Source organism: Herpailurus yagouaroundi, unplaced genomic scaffold (assembly GCF_014898765.1).
Source record: "Herpailurus yagouaroundi ecotype Mexico unplaced genomic scaffold, PumYag 187, whole genome shotgun sequence".
Taxonomy (NCBI): domain Eukaryota; kingdom Metazoa; phylum Chordata; class Mammalia; order Carnivora; family Felidae; genus Herpailurus; species Herpailurus yagouaroundi.
This window is the reverse complement of record NW_024412418.1, coordinates 5,678,890-5,695,490: the sequence shown is the minus strand read 5'-3', so window position 1 is coordinate 5,695,490 and position 16,601 is coordinate 5,678,890.

Below are 16,601 nucleotides of genomic sequence, written 5' to 3'. Positions count from 1 at the left end.
TGCACACTTAAGTCATCCCAGATGACTGAGAATCTAAGTCGAAGTAGTAGCTTGTACACATCGTAGTAGTAGCCGAGCCTGAAACAGTGGTAGTAGATGGATGTAGTCTACAAATGCAAGCTTTGGAATTTTCCCTTTATCTCTAGGAAATGGGGAGCCATGGAAGGTAATTGAGAATATGAGTGGGAGGATGAAGAAGAATGTGAAGGGGGGATCTTGGATATTATTCTCATAAAGATCTTTGTGTGCTTTGGGTGAAATGGACTGAGGTTCGGAGAAGAGGTGGAAGGAAGACACAGGAATCCCAATAGCAGACTATTCACAGTAGTTGAAGAAAGAGTAACAGGGCATTGGTTATGGGAATGTCAAGATTGGATACAAGAGCTATTTAAAAGTAGTCACAATGCATGTTTCCTGAGTTCAATGAATTTATCATAGCCAATAATATATACTTTTGAATGATTGATTGCTTTGTCCATGGCTTATAGTAGATGCTTTGCCTACATGGTCCGTTTTCATAGTGTAACCTGTGTGTTTGGTATTTTTTCATTCATTTTGAAGATGAGGAAACAATCTCAGAGACTAATGTTAATAATTATCCCCATGATGGTAGTATTAACTAAAGCTTACTGAGCACTTAGTATGCTCTAAGTGTTTTTGCAGACCCCTTTCATTTTTAATCCTCACTGCAAACCTACAAGAGGGGTGCTACTATCATTTTTATCCCTATTTTACATGTTAGGGAATAGAATCATAGAGAAGTTAAGGATCTTGCCCAGGATTGAGTAGCTATTAAGGGCTGGAGCCAAGATTAGGTCGGGTTATACCTGTTAATTGTTTTCCCTCCCAATTTTTAATCCATGCCCTCTATTGTTACTTTATAATAAACAATGTCGAACTAGTAATCTCTTTTTGATATGACCATGATACTTATAATTACCTCAAGGCTACTCTGGGGAAAGCTTATGTGGAGCAGTTTCATCAGCAGGCACAGACACAGCACACACAGTGACATATTGGATCTCGCAAATGTTAAGAAAAATGTGGTACTGCTTTCACTGAACAGCCCTTTTATAGGGGCCTCTCTGCTAACCCTAAGTGTTTCTTACTGGGTCCCCTTCCAAAAAAATGGGCCCCCAGACTCTGTTGCAAAATATCAAAAATAATTATTGCAGTGGTTAATTGCATTGGTTTGAAAATCAGAAAGACCAGAGTAGAAGCCTTGTTCTTCCACTTGCAATTTCTTTTATCTGGGGTCCATTACTTTCATACCTTATGTCCTTGTTTCCTCATCCATAAAGCAAGAATAATAATGTCCACCTCACAGGTTGCTATGGAAATTATTTGAGACACCGACCACACCGTTGGGGACACACATAGGACTTTCATTTAATTTTATGATGGTGAATGCCCCTAGGAGATAGGAAGAGTTGACAGTTTGGGCAATGAAACAGAGAAGCATTTAACTACGTAACGAATTTAGGAAGGATCATTACCAATTTTACTCTCAAAGAAGCAACAGAGACTCACGTCATGCATAGCAGTTGATCCCAGCAACTGTTCTCCATGCCTGTGCTTAGATGAAACAGCTGATCTATATCATTTATTTTTCATATTTGTGTGTTTGAAATCTAGTAAAATTTTGTTTTCGTTCTCGTGATTTTTCTTCATTATGAGCAGGTATCTCATGGCCAAACCATGGTGCCTGGTGTCAGAGAGCTGGGTCCTACCATTTGCTCAGTCTCTCTGAACCTAAAAAATTTTTTTGATTTTTTAAAATTTTATTTCTTTTAATTCACATCCAAATTAGTTAGCATATAGTGCAACAGTGATTTCAGGAGTAGATTCCTTAATGCCCTTTACCCATTTAGCCATCCCCCTTCCCACACCCCCTCCAGTAACCCTCTGTTTGTTCTCCATATTTAAGAGTCTCTTATGTTTTGTCCCCTCCCTGTACCAAAAATGTTTTAACTGTAAATTTGGCAAGTGATATTCATGAATTATCTTTTGAAGCATTGAGATAAGGATAAATTATTCTATTACTATGTCTTAAAAGGGTTGAAAAATAATGAGAAGTATATGTGGAAAGGAACAACCTTTAATAAAGCATCAGCACTATTAGAAAACTTACCTTATCTGTCTTAGATGATCTTAATGATATTTGGGGGTATTCAGGAACAGTCCCGTCTTCAAACTGACCTCTTCTTGTAATAAGTAACTTTCAATATGAAAAATATGTCTTTGGACACTTTGGAAGAGCCTATTCAGACAATTCACTATCAACTCAACAGTTATGAAGAAATTATATACATTGAATGTATACCATTTTTGGGGATATATCATTTATACCTCAGCGAGCCTACTAAAATAAAAGAAAGTGTTCATATGGGTCTAAATCTTTCCATCTAGCCTAAAGCCTCAAAACTTTTTCATAGAAAATCTGTTCAGTGTTTCTGGTTTTGAATTTAGAACGGACTCACTTGAACCACTATGGAGAAATGATCTATCTATGGCTTTGGTTCTGCAGGGCAAGAGGCAGACACTGTGGAGAAAACGCAGTCAAATGGTACACTCCGTCCATGACGAATCTTGTCTGGGGAGGTGAATGACAACAAAAAAACGTTTTCACCTTGCCCTGTATGGGTATTTAAAGAGGTTTCCAGCAAGGTTCAGGGACCTTGCCTGGTGGCTCCTGCTTCCTCTCCCAGGAATTAATTATCCTCTTTGATGGAAAGGCTTTGTCTGAGAAACAGGTATTCTAAGGAGACATGTTAAGAAACACTCATTCTTAAGTGGGCAATTGCATTCTTAAGTGGGAAATTGTAAACCTAAGCCTGTGAGTCTCCTCCTTGTCTGTATCCTGGGTTGTTATGAAAGCAGAATGGCATATAAATAGTAAGGTGCCATAATTCCAGTGGAGCTGTGATGTAGGTTCCCTGTAGGCTCATGTCACATAGTTTCTATTTTCTTATCAATATTACACCTTTATTGGAAAACCACTACTGATTGTTTGAGAGCTAGAGCAGTGAGGGCATAAAGTCATTTTAAAGTTCTTGGCTCGGGGCGCCTGGGTGGCGCAGTCGGTTAAGCGTCCGACTTCAGCCAGGTCACGATCTCGCGGTCCGGGAGTTCGAGCCCCGCGTCAGGCTCTGGGCTGATGGCTCAGAGCCTGGAGCCTGTTTCCGATTCTGTGTCTCCCTCTCTCTCTGCCCCTCCCCCGTTCATGCTCTCTCTCCCAAAAATAAATAAACGTTGAAAAAAAAATTTTTAAAGTTCTTGGCTCTAAAATCTTTTTCTTTGATCTATGAAAGTATCATGAACTAATAAGATTGTGTGTATTTAGATTTATAATTTGAGGGGCACCTGGGAGGCTCAGTTGGTTAAGCACCTGACTCTTGATTTTGGCTCAAGTCATGATCTCATGGTTCAAGGGTTCGAGCCCCACGTTGGGCTGTGCACTGACAGCGTGGAGCCTGTTTGGGATTCTCTCTTTCCCTCTCTCTCTGCCTCTCTCTGTCTCTCTCAAAATAAATAAATAAATGTAAAAAAAGATGTATAACTTGTTATGTTGACAAAATTGCGAAATAATCACCACAAGCAAGCTATTTACCATTTTCATCACTCACTGTTACTACTTTTGTGTATGTGTATGTGTGGAGTGAACACTTAAGATCTACTCTCTTAGGAAATTTCAAATATACAATACTACTGTATTGTTAACTACAATCACATTGCTGTACAATTATCCATCTTGCATGACTGAAACTTTGTTCCCTCTGATCAATACCTCTCTATTTCTTACTCCCCCAGCCTCTGGCAACCCACATTCTACTCTCTGCTTCTGTAAGTTTGACTATTCCTAGTATAAGTAAGGTCATGTAGTATTTCTCTTTCTCTCTCTGGCTTATTTCGGTTAGCATAATGCTCTTCAGGTTCATCAATGTTGTTAAGAGGCAAGTTTCCTTGTATTTAGACTATATAATCCATTATGTGTGTGTGTATCACATATTCTTTATCCATTCCTCTATCAAAGGACATATAGGTTATTTCCATCTCTTGGCCATCATGAAAAATGCTTCAAAATACATGAGTGCAGATACCTCTTTAAGATACTGATTTCAATTCCTTTGGTTCCATACCCAGAAATGGGATTGCTGAATAAAAAAAAACAGTACTTTTTCAATGTTTTTGAGGAATCTTCATAGTTTTCCATAATGGCTGTGCCAATTTACATTCCCGATAGTAGTGCACAAGGGTTTCCTTTTCCACACTTGTTATCTTATCTTTTTGATAAGTACCATTCTTACAAATGTAAGGTGATATTTTTGGTGTGCATTTTTCTGATGATTAGTGACGTTGAAGACTTTTTCACATACCTGTTGGTTATTTGTAGATCTTCTTTTGAGAAATGTCTATTCAGATCCTTTGCCCATTTTAAAATCAGGTTGTTTGTGTTTTGTTATTGAGTTATATAAGTTCCTTCTCTATTTTGGATACTAACTGCTTATCACATATATGATTTGCAAATAATGTGTGACTTTCTCACATTTGTTGGTTATCTTTCCCGCTTGATTGTTTCCTTTGCTGTGCAGAGGTTTCTTAGTTTGATGAAATCCCACTTGTCTGTTTTTGCTTTTGGTATCATACCTAAGAAAAATCATTGCCTAAAATAATGTCAACAAGCTTTTCCCCTGTTTGCTTTGAAGAGTTGTATGGTTTCAGATCTTATGTTTAAGTCCTTTTGAGTTGATTTCTGTATGTGATGTGAGATAAGGGTCTAATTTCTTCCTTCTGTGCATGGTTACCCAGAATTCCCAAAGCACTTATTGAAGAGAATCTCATTTCCGCATTTGGAACTCTTGCCAAAGTTCAGCTGAATGTATATGAGTGTGTTTATTTCTGAGCTCTCTATTCTGTTCCATTGATCTGTATGTCTGTATTTTTGCCAGCACTTACTGTTTTGAGATAGTAGCTTTGCAGTATTTTTGGAAATCAGGAATTGTGATGGCTCGAATTCTATTCTTCTTGCTTGAAATGGCATTACATATTTGGATTCTTTTTGTTTTATGTGAATTTTTATGCAAAAGCTGTTTTTTCACTTTTCTGAGAAGGCTGACATCAAAGTAGCCAGAAATTTTAGAAGGCTCTAGATTCCAGGCATTTCTGGAACTTAAGGGCTGGTCAGAACGGAATACTGGTCCATGCACTGTGCTTTTATTTTTAGAAATGACAACATCTGGGTTACCTGGCTGGCTCAGTTGGAAGAGCATGCCATTCTCTATCTCTCTTTTTTTAAATTTTTATTTATTTATTTTGAGACAGAGAGAGGGCGCACAAGCAGAAGAGGGGCAGAGAACCAGAGGGAGAGAGAGAATCCCAAGCAGGCTCCACATTCAGCATGGAGCTCGATCTCAGGAACTGTGAGATCATGAGCCAAAATCAAGAGTTGGATGCTTAACTGACTGAGCCACTCAGGTGCCTCAGAGAATGGCATTCTTGACCTCAGGGTCATGAGTTCGAGCCCCATGTTGGGCAGAGAGATTACTAAAAAATCAGTAAATGGCAACATCTGTTGAGGAGATTTAAAATTTTGATGAAGTCAAATTTTTCATTTTTTTCTTATGTTTCATGCTATTGGGTCACATCTGATAAAAGTCAACCCCAATTTTTAAGTATACATTATTATTTTTAGGTTTATCTTTGACATGTAGGTTTCTGACTCATTTTGAGTTATTTTTTGTGTATAGTGTGAGGTAGTGGTTAGTGTTTATTTTTTTATATAGATATCCAATTGATACAGCTTTATGTATGTATGCATGTATGTATGTTTGCATGTATGTAAATATGTTTATTTATTTTTGAGAGAAAGAGAGACAGAGTGCAAGTGGGGGAGGGGCAGAGAGAGGGGGAGACACAGGGTCTGAAGCAGACTTCAGGCTCCAAGCTGTCAGCACAGAGCCGGACATGGGGCTCAAATTCATGAACTGTGAGATCATGACCTGAGCTGAAGTCGGATGCTTAAGAGACCGAGCCATCCAGGTGCCCCAAGCATAGTTTATTTAAAAGTCTATTCTTTATCCATGTCAATGAAAATGGGAAGATTTCATTCTTTTTGTGGCTGAGTTCTAGTAATATTCCATTCCACACACACACACACACACACACACACACACACCCCACATCTTCTTTATCCATTCATCAGTCGATGGACATTTGGGCTCTTGCCATAATTTGGCTATTGTTGATAATGTTGCTATAAACACCAGGGGGCATATGTCCCTTCAAATCAGTAATTTTGTATCTTTTGGGTAAATACCTAGTAATGCAGTTGCTGGATTGTAGGGTAATTCTGTTTTTAATTTTTTGAGGAACCTCCATGCTGTTTCTCCGAGTGGCCACACTAGTTTGCCTTCCCACTAATAGTGTAGCAGAGTTCTCCTTTCTCCGCATCCTTGCCAACATCTGTTTCCTATGTTGTTCATTTTAGCCATTCTAACTGGTGTGAGGTGGCATCTCATTGTAGTTTTGATTTGTATTTCCTAGAGCGTATTATGCTAAGTGAAATAAGTCAGTCAGAGAAAGACATATGCCATATGATTTCACTCATGCATGAGATTTAAGAAACAAAGCAGATGAACATGGGAAAAAAAGCAGAGAGATAGGCAAACCATAAAATAGACCCTTAACTATAGAGGACAAACTGAGGGCTGCTGGAGGAGAGGTGGGCAGGGGGATGGGCTAAATGAGTGATGGGTATTAAGGAAGCACTTGTGATGAACACTGGGTGTTATATGTAAATGACGAATCTCTAAATTCAACTCATGAAACTAATATTACACTATATATCAACCAACTAGAATTTAGATAAAAACTTGAAGCAACAACAAAAATATAAAATCTTTAGGGCAGAGATAATTTCCTGTAGTTATTTGTACATTTCGTATATTTAGCTCTTATTCTTCAAAGGCTGGCATAGTGCTTAATAGATGTTTGCATTTTGAATAGAAAAAAAAACATTCTTAATCTGTTTTCAGATAAATGCCACAAGATCAAGAAATTTTCCATAAAAGTCTATTCTTTAACCATTAAATTACCTTGATATCTTTGTAAAAAATTAATACATTTAGTTTATTTCTTAACATTCTATTATGTTTCTGGACATATCTATATGCTTGTACTAATGCCTGTAAGGACACAATGTTGATTATAAGAGTTTAAGTGTAAGTCTTGAAATTAGTTGTAGAGTAAGTTCCCCAAGTGTGTTCTTTTTTTGAGAGTGATTTGCTATTCTAGGCATTGTCAAATTTCTACATTTCTGTTTAAATTTCAGAACAGGTTTATCAGTTTCTCCAATAATCCTGTTGGGTTTTGGTTGAAATTGCATTTTGCAATGACATGGATGGAGTTCAAATGTATTATGCTCAGTGAAATAAGTTAATCAGAGAAAGACAAATGCCATATGATTTCACTCATATGTAGAATTTGAGAAAAAACAGATAAGCATATGGGAAGGGGAGGAAAAAAAAGAGAATAGAGGGAAACAAACCACAAGAGACTCTTAAAGATAGAATACAAATTATGGACTAATGGAGGTGCATGGGAGATGGGCTAGATGGGTGATGGGTACTAAGGAGGGCACTTGTGATGAGCACTGGGTGTTGTATGTAAGTGATGAATCTCTGAATTCTACTCCTGAAACCAATATTGCACTATATGTTAACTAACTAAAATCTAAATTAAAAAAAAAGAAAAAAAATTGCACTGAAAATTGAGAAATTATATGGTAACAATATTGAGTTTTCTATTCCATCAACATGATACATCTCTCAGTTTATGTATTTAATTTTCTTAGCGGTGTTTTCTACTTTTCATGCACAGATGTTGAATATATTCTTAAAGTGTAATTCCAATATTTCATCTTTAAAAACAGTATTAGACATAATATTTTGTTTCTAATTTCAATTTCTAATTGTTTAATGCTATTGCTGAAATATAGTTGATTTTTAAAATATAGACATGTATAACTGTGACTTGGCTAAATTCACTGATTAGGTCAATTATTTATGTTATTGCCCTTAACATTTTCTCTGTGTACAAAATGATGCCATTTGCACAAAAATGTATTTTTACAATTTTGCTTCTCCCTTTCTAATCTCTGTGTCTTTTATTTCTTTTTGTTTTCCTGTTGCAATGGCTAGGACCTAGACTACAATACATAATAGTAATGGTGAGTGGATATCTCTATCTTGCCCCCAATCTTCGAGAGAGAGTATTCATCATTAATATGATGGCCATTATAGATTTTATATATAGATGCTCTTTGTCAGGTTGAAGAAATAATTTTCTATTGCATTTGCTAACATGTAAAAAATCTTAAATCTGGGTCAAAATTTTTCGTTTTTTTAATGCATCTTTTCACGTGATCAAGTGATTCTTCTCCTTTATGCTGTAGTGACTCATATTGAGTTACATTTGAATGTCAAACCAACTTTTTATTCTTAGGACAAACTCCACATAGTTATGGTACATTATTATTTTTAGAAATTACTGATGGATTTGATTTACTGGTATTTTGTTAAAAGTCTGTTGCTCATGTTCAAAAAGGATATTTGTCCAATTTTTCTTGTAATCTCATTTGGTATTTAGGCGCAGTGCAGGGTTCATATAATGAGTTGCATAGTGTTTTCTCCTCTATGTTTTGAAAGAGTGTGTATAGGATGTTTGTTTATTTATTTAGTCAGTCAGTCAGTCAGTTTCTTATTGAACGTGTTACAAAAGAGGTTTAGTTAAAAAGACCAAAGCTCATGCATCATCACACTCCTCAGATTCTTCTCTCCTTGTACTTTCTTCTCCTCAGCTGGGGCAGTGATGGCAGAGGGAGCAGAACCTCCTGCTGGTGCAGCAGGACCTGCTGGGCAGGCTCACCAGCCCCTGTGTGTTGCAGGTGAGCCTCCTGATGTTGACATTGGCCAGGGCCTTTACAAATAAGCCTGGCCAGAAAGGTTCAATATTTACACTGACTGCTTTAATGATGGCATTGATCTTATCCTCCGTAACATTCACCTCACTGGGTGCAGGATGAAGGCTGAGGAGATACAGGTGGGCTTGGGAACCAAGGTGAGGGTGTGGGCAAGTGCTGGGCAGGCCCTGCTGGGCTTGGTGCTAGTTGCTGGATGAACTTAGGGCCTCACCCCAATGTGGCCTTACCTTCTTTGGAAGGACTGAGAACCTTAGTGGCAGCTAAGGAAAAGCAGTATTATTTATTTTTAGTGAGAAGTGAAGCCATTGGGCCTGGACTTACTTTTGAGAAGGATTTTAACCACAAATTTAATTTTTAAAACTGATATAGGACTATTCTGGTTTTCTATTTCTTCTTCTGTCAGATTTTGTAATGCTTTTCCCCAAATAATTGGGGAGTATTCTTTTCCCCAAATAATTGGCTTTTAAGTTGTCAAATTTATTGGCTTTAATTTGTCATAATATTTCGTACTATCCTGTTAATGTCTGTAGAATTTGTAATGCTGTGTTATCGTTTACTCTTGATATGAGTGATTTGGCTCTTTTTTTCTTTCTTATCCTTTCTCACCCTCCCTTCTTTCTTGTCCCCCTCCTCCTTATTATTCTAGCTAAGGCTTTGTGAATTTTATTCAAGTTTTTCAAAGAACCAGCTTTTTGTTTCATTATTTCATTTTGGTTTTCATCTTCTGTTTCATTGATTTTTGTCCTTATCCTTATTATTTCCTATCTTTCATTTTATTAATTTCCTCTTATTTCTCTACCTCTGTAGGTCAAAATCTTTGATAATGGATTTTATACATTATTTCTTTTCTAATATATACCTTTTATGGTTCAAATCTTCTTCTAAGGACTTTTAGTGCTTTTAGATATTCTGATATGCAGTGCTTTAAATTTCATTTGTTTCAAAGTATTTTTTGTTTTGTGATTTCCTTTTTTAATTGAGGTAAAACTCACATAAGATAGAAGCTACCACTTTAATCATTCAAATATTTATAATACATTGTAAATTTAGTACATTTACAGTGTTGTGCAATCATCACAACTACCAGACCAGCACAACCACCCATTCCAAGGCACCATCAGACAACGGTCCGGCGGTTTTGCATTTTCTGATTTGATTTTTGGTCAATATTTACTAGATAGATAGATAGATAGATAGATAGATAGATAGATATTACATAAATAGATAGATTTTTTTTCTTTTCTTCTTATTTCTTCCCTCCTCTACTCTGGTTTTTGGTTTGTTTAAGCAAGCATTTTTAATCTATTCTTTTAACACCTCTTCTGTATCTCCTTATTCTTTAATTTCCACCCCCCCCTCTCTGGATTAAGCCATACAGTTTCTCTGAATCTCTGCCTGGCCATTTTTCCCCCCACTCCTGTCATTTCTCTCTTTGTATGAGATAAGACTTCTTCTACCACCACCCCCCTCTTTTAAATTTTTTCTAGGGTTACTTCAATGAAAAGATAAAAGCACACCTGGTGGAAGGTCCAAACCACCACTATGAGTAGGGAGATAAAACATCAGAGTCACAACAACAGAGAGCACACAACGCACTCCAAAAACACCTCCTGAAGCATCAGGCCCTGGACAGTGTATGACTGCTTTTTAATATAGTAGTGCTCACAGGTGCAGGACACATAACAAGCTATTACAACACATAAATGACAAAAACTAGCAGACCTGATCACTGAAACTTGGCACTTCAGAAGGGAGTGGCAGGAAATATTCAGTGTGCTGAATAGGAAAAATATGCAGCCAAGAATCCTTTATCGAGCAAAGCTGTCATTCAGAATAGAAGGAGAGATAAAGGCTTTTCCAGACAAACAAAAACTGAAGGAGTTTATGACCACCAAACCACCCCTGCAAGAGATCATAAGTGGAGGACTTTGTGAGTAGAATGTTGCAAAGACTACAAAGGACCAGAGACATTACTACAAGCATGAAACCTACAGATAACACAATGACACTAAATCCATATATTTCAATAACCACTCTGAATGTAAATGGACTAAATACCCCAATAAAAAGACATAAGGTATCAGAATGGATAAAAAAAACCAAGATCCTTCTATATGCTGTCTATAAGAGACTCATTTTAGACCTGAGGACACCTGAAGATTGAAAGTGAGGGGATGGAGAACCATCTATCATGCTACTGCAAGTCAAAACAAAGCTGGAGTAGCCATACTTATATCAGACAAACTAGATTTTAAACTAAAGGCTATAACAAGAGATGAAGAAGGGTATTATATCATAATTATGGGATCTATCCTTTAAGAAGAGCCAGCAGTTGTAAATCTTTATGCCCCCAACTTGATGGAACCCAAATATATGAATCAATGAATCACAAACATAAGCAATCTTATTGATAAGAATGTGGTAATTGCAGGGGATTTTAATACTCCACTTACAAAAATGGACAGATCATCTAGGCAGAAAACCAATAAAGAAACAATAGCCTTGAACGATAGACTAGACCAGATGGATATGACAGATATAGTCAGAGCTTTTCATCGAAAAGCAGCAAAATACACATTCTTCTCAAGTGCACATGGAACATTCTCCAAGATAGATCACATACTGAATCACAAAACAGCTGTCAACAAATATAAAAGAATTGAGATAATACCATGCATATTTTCAGATCCCAATGCTATGAAACTTGAAATAAACCACAAGAAAAAATTTGGAAAGACTCCAAATACAAGGGTTAAAGAACATCCTACTAAAGAATGAATGGATCAATCAGGTAATTAAAGAAGAAATTAAAAAAAATATATGGGAACAAATGAAAATGGAAACATGGCAGTCCAAAACCTTTGGGATGGAGCAGAGGCAGTCATAAGAGGAAAATACATTGCAATCCAGGCCTAGCTCAAGAAATAAGAAAAATACCAAATAAAAAACCTAACCTTACACCTAAAGGAACTATAAGCAGAGCAGCAAGGAAACCCCAAAACCAGTAGAAGAAGAGAAATAATAAAGACTAGATCAGAAATAAACAATATAGAATTCCCACAAAAAACTAAAACAAACAAACAAACAAAAAACAACCATATCAATGAATCTAAGAGCTGGTTTTTTTGAAAGAATAAACAAAATTGATAAACACCTAGCCAGATTTCTCAAAAATAAAAGAGAGCACCCGAACAGATACAATCATGAATGAAAGAGGAGAGATCGCAACCAACACCACTAGAGAATTACTAGAGAATACTATGAAACATTACTAGAGAATACTATGAAAAACTATATGCCAACAAACTGTGCAATATGTAAGAAATGGACAAATTCCTAGACACCCACACACTACCAAACCTCAAATGGGAAGAAATGAAAAATTTGAACAGACCCATAACCGGTGAAGAAATTGAATTCGTTATCAAAAATTTCCCAACAAATAAGAGTCCTGGGCCAGATGGCTTCCCAGGGGAATTCTGCCAGACATTTAAAACAGAGTTAATACCTATTCTTTTCAAGCTGTTCCAAAAATAGAAATGGAAGGAAGGCTTCCAGACTCATTCTGTGAAGTCAGCATTACCTTGACTCCAAAACCAGACAAGACCCCACTAAGAAGGAGAATTACAGGCCAATATCCCTGATGAGCATAGATGCAAAAATTCTCAACAAGATACTAGCAAATTGAATTCAACAGTATATTAAAAGAATTGTTCACCATGATCAAGTGGGATGCATTCCTGGGCTGCAGGGCTGGTTCAGTATTTGCAAATGAATCAATGTGAGACATCACATTAATAAAAGAGAGGGTAAGAACCATATGATCCTATTCACAGATTCAGAAAAATTATTTGACAAAATACAGGATCCTTTCTTAATAAAAACCCTCAAGAAAGTTGGGATAGAAGAAACCTACCTTGACATCGTAAAAGCCATATATGAAGGGTCCACAGCTAATATCATCCTGAATGAAGAAAAACAGAGCTTTCCTCCTAAGGTCAGGAACACATCAGGGATGTCCACTCTCACCACTGTTGTTCAACATGATGTTGGAAGTCCTAGCCTCAGCGATCAGACAACAAAATGAAATAAAAGACATCCAAATTGGCAAACAAGAAGTCACACTTTTTCACTTTTTGCAGATGACATGATACTCTATGTGGAAAACCCAAAAGACTCCACCAAAAAACTGCTAGAGCTGATACATTAATTCCACAAAGTCCCAGGATATAAAATCAATATCCAGGAATTGGTTGCATTTCTATACACCAATAATTAAGCAACAGAATGAGAAATCAAGAAATTAATCCCACTTAAAACTGCACCAGGAACCATGAAATACCTAGGAATAAACCTAAGCAAAGAGGTGAAAGGTCTGTATGCTGAGAACTACAGAAAACTTATGAAAGAAATTGAAACATTCTATGCTCATGGATTGGAAGAAAAAATATTGTGAAAATGTCGATACTACCCAAGGCAATCTACACAATTTATGCAATCCCAATCAAAATTGCACCAGCATTCTTCTCAGTGCTAGAACAAACAATCCTAAAATTTGTATGGTACCACAAAAGACCCGAATAGCAAAGTAACGTTGATAAAAACAAACAAACAAACAAACAAACAAACAAACACAAAAAACAAAAAAACAAAGTGGGAGGCATCACAATCCTGACTTTAGCCTGTACTACAAAGCTGTAATCATCAAGCCAGTATGGTATTGGCACAAAAACAGACACATAGACCACTGGAATAGAATAGAGAACCCAGAATTGGATCCACAAATATATGGTCAACTCATCTTTGACAAAGCAGGAAAGAATAGCAAATGGAAAAAATACAGTCTGTCTAGCAAATGGTGCTTGGAGAGCTGGACAGCAATATGCAGAAGAATGAAACTGGATTACTTTCTTACACCATGAACAAAAATAAACTCAAAATGGATGAAAGACCTAAATGTTAAACAGGAAACCATCAAAACCTTAGAGGAGAAAACAGGCAACAACCTCTTTGACCTCAGTCACAGCAACTTCTTAGTTGACACATCTCCATAGGCAAGGGAAATAAAAGAGAAAATGAGCTATTGGGACTTCATCAAGATAAAAAGCTTCTGCACAGCAAAGGAAACAATCAATGAAATTAAAATGCAACCAATAAAATGGGAGAAGATTTTTGGTAAAAAGATATCAAAGGTTAGCATCCAAAATCTATAAAGAACTTACCAAACTCAACACTGGAAAAACAAATAATTCAGTGAAGAAACGGGAAGAATACAGGAATAGACAGTTTTCCAAAGGAGACATCCAGATGGCCACCAGACACCTGAAAAGATGCTCAACATTTCTCATCATCAGGGAAATACAAATCAAAACCACTCTGAGATACCACCTCACGCTGGTCAGAGTGGCTAAAATTAACAACTCAGGAAACAATGGATGTTGGTGCGGATGTGGAGAAATGGGAACCCTCTTGCACTGTTGTGGGAATGCAAACTGGTGCAGCCACTCTGGAAAATAGTGTGGAGGTTCCTCAAAAAATTAAAAATAGGAGTGCCTGGATGCTTCAGTTGGTTAAGCTCCAACTTTGGCTCAGGTCATGGTCTAGCAGGTTTGTGAATTTGAGCCCTGCATTGGGCACTGTGCTGACAGCTCAGAGCCTGGAGCCTGCTTGGGATTCTGTGTTTCCCTCTCTGTCTGCCCCCCCCCCCCCCCAACCAGGGCTCTGTCTCTCAAAAATGAGTAAAACGTTAAAAACAGTTTTTTAAATAAAAAAGAATAAAAATAGAATTACCCTATGACCCAGCAGTAGCATTGCTAGGAATTTATCCAAAGGATACAGGAGTGCTGATTCATAGGGGCACATGGACCCCAGTGTTTATAGCAGTGCTATCAACAATAGCTATTATGGAGAGCCCAAATGTCCATCAACTGATGAATGGATAAAGAAGATGTGGTTTATATATATAATGGAATACTACTTGGCAATGAGAAAGAATGAAATCATGCCATTTGCAGCAATGTGGATGGAACTGGAAGTATTATGCGAGTTAAATAAGTCAGTCAGAGAAAGACATATCATATCTTTTCATTCATATGTGGAATTTGAGAAGCTTAACAGAAGACCATGGGGGAAATGAAGGGGAAAAAATAGTTTCAAACAGAGAGGGAAGCAAACCATAAGAGACTTTTAAATACAGAGAACAAACAGAGGGTTGATAGGGGGGTGGAGGGGAGGGGAAAATGGGTGATGGACATTGAGGACAGAACCTATTGGGATGAGCACTGGGTGTTGTATGTAAGTGATGAATCATGGGAATCTACTCCTGAAGCCAAGAGCACACTGTATACACTGTATATTAACTAACTTGATAATAAATTATACTTAAAAATAAGATAAAAACACAACGAGAAACAAGCAAAAAGAAGAAAAACTTCAGAAAATTAAATTGAAAAACACTGTTGACATTAGATAAAAAATAAAAATACTCAGGAGTAAATCTAACAGATTATGTGCAAGAGCTCTGGAAAGTTTATACTACCTGATTTTAAGACTTCATATAAAAATACAGTAACTGACATAAGATAAACATATAGTTATGTGGAACAGAATAGAGAGTCCAAAAATAAGCTAGCATGTACAGAATTAATTGATTTTCACAAAACATTGTCAAAGCAATAATGGAGAAAGGAAAGTTTTTTTCAACAAAAGGAGCTAGAATAAGTGGATATTCATATGGATAAAAACGAATCTCAGCTTGTAAGTCACATCACATAAAAATTAGTTTGAGATAAATCCTATACCTAAAGGTAAGAGTAAAAAATATAAGTCTTCTAGAAGAAACTGGAGCATATTTTTGAAGACTTGGGTTTAACAAAGATTTCATAGTTAACATCAGTTAGTTTTAACTTAAATATCAATAAACAAGCATCAAATATTTAGAAGAAAATATAGTTGAATATTTTTGTGACCTTGAGGCATGCAATTATTAAAGGAAACAGAAAAATCTTTTTTCCCATAAATAAAAGCTATATGAACACCAATATTTGAATTATGAAGTGCTGTTAATGAGAAGAACTTTAGTATAAATGCAAAGACTAGAATACATTTGCAAAAGATATGTTAGGATTATTGCTTACAATACATAATGAACTTCTACAACTTGAAAATAGAGTCAATGGAAAGTGAGCCAAATTTCAACCAAAAGAAAGATGTGGAGTGATAATCAGCTTATTATCATTTTGCAATGCCAAGGAAACCTGCAATGAGATAACATTCTACAGTCATTTAATTTGCAAAAATGAAGAAATTTGGGACTAGTATGCGATGTAGAAGATATGATTCAATGGGATGTATGTTGTATTGTTGTGGGAAGTGTATACTAGTACAACTACTTTGGAAAATAATTTGGCCTTATCTAGTAATCTTGAAGATTCACATAACCTCAATTCATAGTTTCAACTCCTAGATACATACTCAGCAATGGTGGGCATGTGTACATCTGGAATTGTGTACCAGTCTTTGTGGCAGACTCTCAGTAATACTGAAAATGTGGAAATACCCATAAATCTATCAACAACATCAGCTGTGAAGCACCAGCGGGAGCACTGCCTGAGCCCAAAGA